General features: G+C 46.9%; 1 pseudogene; it reads left to right on the forward strand.

Moving 5' to 3' along the window:
• Nucleotides 1-380: 380 nt before the first annotated feature.
• LOC149128549 (actin, cytoplasmic 1 pseudogene) lies at nt 381-1396 on the forward strand (annotated as a pseudogene).
• Nucleotides 1397-4679: the final 3283 nt, after the last annotated feature.

The raw sequence follows: 4679 nt of genomic DNA on the forward strand, positions 1-4679 counted from the left end.
GGTGGAGGATTAGCCTATTGAGCCACGGCGCCGGCCAAATTATTTGTTTTTTTTTTTAAAGATGTATTTACTTATTTGAATGTCAGAGATACAGAGAGAGAGAGATCTTCCATTCACATGGTTCACTCTCCACATGGTCACAACAGCCAGAGCTGGGCCAGGCTGAATCCAGAGTCAGGAGCTTCATCTAGGTCTCTAATATGGGTGGCAGGGCCCAAACACTTGAGTTATATGCAGATAAGCATGGCGGGGTCTGAGCCATTGGAGAATTGCGACGATCCAACAGAAACTTTGCAACATAAATGATTCGCGGTGGAAAGGAGTGTCCCGCCCGACGAGGTAGCTGCGCGGCGTCGCTGATGCGCACGGTGCGCGTGGGGATGGCGCTGCTTTGGCTGGGCTGGTGGCCGCTGCCGGCGGACGAGGACAGGGCTGTGGGCGCGGGGAGGACAGGGCTGTGGGCGCGGGCGGCTCCGGCTCCTCGGGCGGGCGGTAGGGCGCGCTCCGCTGGCTCCTCTCTCGCTTCCTCTCACTCCCTCATCCAGCTCCGCTCCCGCCGTCGGCGGATCCTCCGGCCTCCGCCGCAGCCTTAGCCGGTAGCACACCGATTCTGCTGCCCGTGGCCGCCCTGAACCCGGAAGCCAACATAGAGAAGATGACCCAGGTCGTGTTCGAGGCCTTTAAAACACCAGCCATGTACGTGGCTGTGCCGGTGCCTCTGGCCACACCACCGGCATTCTCATGCACTCTGGCTACGCAGTTGCCCACACGGTGCTCACCTAGAGGGCAACCACCACCACCACCCCACCTCCACGCCATCCTGCATCTGGACCTGGCTAACCTGCACCTGTGCTGCTGCAGCTTCGCCACCACCACGGCGTGCGCGACACCAAGGGGGAGTTATGCTACCTGGCCCGGGGCATGGGAGAGAAGATGGCCATCTTTGAGACATCCTCCTTGCTGGGAAAGAGCTACCAGCTGCTTGCCCGCCAAGCGATCACCACGGGCAGCGAGTCATTCCACTGTCCCGAGGCGCTGTCCCAGCCCTCCTCCCTGGGCCTGGAGTCCTAGGGCATCCCTGAGATCACTTTCAACTCCATCAAGTGCGACATCGACATCCGAAAGAACCTGCCCCGCCAACACTGTGCTGTCTGCGGGCATCAGCACGGACTCGGGTGTTGCCCACAGGATGCAGAAGGAGGTCACTGCCCTGGCGCCCAGCACCGTGAAGATCAAGGTCACTGCACCCCCTGGGCGCCAGTACCCCTTGTGGATCGGTGCCTCCATCCTGGCCTCCTTGCCCACCTTCCCCAGATGTGGATCAGTGAGCAGGTGCCCTTCTCCCTCCACCACCTACCACAAAGAGCTTCTGAACAGGCTGCCAGCAGACAGATAGCATTTGCTGCATGAGCTGACCTGAAGTATAAATTCGCTGTGGCAAATGTATGCACTTCATGAACCTGGAATAAGCCTTTGAAAGGAATTTGTCCTTGAAGCTTGTATCTGTTATCAGCACTGGACTGTAGAACTTGTTGCTGATTTTTGACCTTGTATTCAAGTTAACTGTTCCCTTGGTATGTGTTTAGTGTTCTGTATACATCTTATTTATTTATTTTTAATGATTTTATTTATTTATTTGAAAGGCAGAGTTAGAGAGAGAGAGAGAGAGAGAGGTCTTCCATCCACTGGTTCACTCCTCAAATGGCCGCAATGGCCAGGGCTGAGCCAGGCTGAAACCAGGAGCCAGGAGCTTCTTTCTTCTGGGTCTCCCATGTGGGTGGCAGAGGCCCAGGGACTTGGGCCATCTTCTACGGCTTTCCCAGGCATATTAGCGGGGAGCTGAATTGGAAATGAAGCAGCTATGGCTTGAACCAGCTCCCATATGGGATGCTGGCATTGCAGGAGATGGCTTAAACCATTACGCCACAAAGCCAGCCCCAAGTTTGATCATTGACTTAAACCATATGCAAAAATTTTATTTCAGACAATTAAAAACTTAAAAGTAAGCAACAAAAATAAAAATTATGAAAGATAATTTAGGCATATTTATATATAAGCTAAGGGCTATGTAATCGTTAAGTCAAGAGAGGAGACCCAGAAGCTATGAGAGAACAGATTTAAAAATGCCAAAAAAAATATTTTCTGTGTTTGGAAAAAGATTTCATAAGCAAAGTTGAAAGACTTAATATACTGAGGAAAGATTTTGCAATAAAAAGGACATATTGGGGCCAGTGCTGTGGTGTAGCAGGTAAAGCTGCCACCTGCAATGCCAGCATCCCATGTGGGCCCTGGTTCGAGTCCCGGCTGCTCCACTTCGGATCCAGTTCTCTGCTATGGCCTGGGAAAGCAGTAGAATATGGTCCAAGTCCTTGGGCCCCTGCACCCACATGGGAGGCCTGGAAAAAGCTCCTGGCTCCTGGCATCAGATCAGCGTGGCTCCGGCCATTCCTGCCAATTGGGGAGTGAACCAGTGGATGGAAGACCTTTTTCTTTCTTTCTTTCTATCTCTCTCTCTCTCTCTCTCTCTCTCTCTGTATAACTCTGACTTTCAAGTAAATAATTAATCTTTAAAATAAATAAATAAATAAAAGGGACATTTATAAATCGTAAAGAGCTTTTATAAGCAGTAACAAAAAGACAACCTATAGAAAAGTGGACAAGAGATATAACTGGACAATTCACAGAAGAGAACATTTAAATGACAAAAGATCATGTAGAGGTGCTCATCTCAGCAATCAGAGAATTGAAAGTCCTGCACAATGTTGTCATTTGACATTTTTTGAAAACAATCTAGAAACACTTCTTAGAATTGAGAATGTAGGGGCTGACATTGTTGTGCAGCAGGTAAAGTGACCACCGTGACACTGGCATCCCATATGGGCATAAGTTTGTGTCCCAGCTGTTCCACTTCTGATTCAACTCTCTGTGGATGGCCTGGGAAAAGCAGAGGAACTATACATATATACTGGGAACGAACAAGTAAGCAAAAAGGTTCCTCAATGTTGGAATGAGAGGGTACAGATAAGAAAGGCATGAAAACTAGAATAAACTAAATGACATGGGTTACAGTAACTATCGTAATAGGTATTGAGTTCATCTGATTACAGATAATGACAGATATGCAGAGATATAATAATAATTTGTGTATATATGCAGGTTAGTATACTCATAAGGGCACTTCAAAAAGTTCATGGAAAATGTGAATTATGGGGCTAGTGTTATGGCTTAGTGCGTAAAGCAGCCACCTGTGACACTGACATCCCCTATGGGTGCCAGTTTGAGTCCTGGCTGCGCCACTTCCAATCCAGCACCCTGCTAGTGTGCCGGAAGGCAGTTGAGAATGGCCCAAGTGCTTGGACTCCTGAGCCATGTGGAAGACCCAGATGGAGTTCCTGGCTCCTGGCTTAGGTATGGTCAGCCCTGGCCATTACAGCCATTTGCAGAGTGAACCAGCAGATAAAAAGTCTCTCTCTCTCTCTCTCTCAACTCTGATTTTAAATAAATAAAGTACATCTTTAAAGAGAAAAAAAGAAAAGAAAATATGTGTTATGAAAAAACTATACATGGATTTTGGATTTTTTATATCAAAAATAAACTTATTTTTAATTCCATTTTCCACAAACATTTTGAAGCATCCTTGTACTTATATTTCCTAACTCTGTCTTTTAAGAAGTTTAAAGTGACAACTCTTATAACATTGAGAATAGTCAGTGCTCATATCTTGATTTCTATTATCATTCTGCAGTAGTGTATTTTATGTTTTCTTTCTTTCTAAGATTTATTTATTTATTTATTTTAAAGGCAGAGTACTTGAGAGAAAAGGAGAGATCTTCCATCCATTTGTTCAATCCCCAAATGGCCACAATGGCCAGACTGGGCAAGGCTGAAGCCAAGAGCATCTTCTAGGCCTCCCACATGGGTGGCAGGGGCCCAAGCACTTGGTCCATCCTCTGCTGCCTTCCTAGGCACATTAACAGGGAGCCAGATTGGAAGTGGAGCAGCCAGGACTCAAACCAGTGCCCATAAAGGATGCCAGTGTCACAGGTGGCAGCTTAACTTAATATGCCACAGGGCAGCCCCTTAGATTTTCTTTTGAAAAATTATTTGTTATTTATTTGAGAGAGACAGACACAGAGATAGAATTCCCAAGTGCTGGTTCACTCACCAAATGCCTAAAATGAATGGGACTGTGCCAGGCCAAAATTGAGAGCGAGGAATTCAATCCAGGTCTCCCACGTGGTTATCAACAACCCAGCTATTTGAGCCATCACCACTGCCACTCAGGGTCTGCATTAGTGGAAAGTTGAAATCAGGAGCTGAAGCCAGGAACTAAAACCATGGAACCCAATATCAGATGTGGGTGTCTTAACTGTAACCTAACTGCTAAACCAAACTCCTCACGTTATAAATTCTCTTTCATTTGTGACACTATTCTTGGAGATGTAATTCACATATCGTAAAGTTCACTTTTTCCCAGGGAAAAAGGTTCTGCTTTTTTGCTTGTTTTACTTGTTGTCTTCAATAGTAGAGGCTTTTCTCAGCTCTCTGGTAATCTCGACTGTTTGTTCTTGGTCAAGAGCACATCCATGGAGCTTGCTGACTGTGAGTTTCGCCACAGAGGTGGTGTGCTTGACTCATTTCTTGGGAAACAAGATTCTCCAGAGAAGTCTGTTTCAGCC

This window comes from Oryctolagus cuniculus, chromosome 1, assembly GCF_051225735.1.
Source record: "Oryctolagus cuniculus isolate XC-2025 breed Fujian yellow rabbit chromosome 1, ASM5122573v1, whole genome shotgun sequence".
Taxonomy (NCBI): domain Eukaryota; kingdom Metazoa; phylum Chordata; class Mammalia; order Lagomorpha; family Leporidae; genus Oryctolagus; species Oryctolagus cuniculus.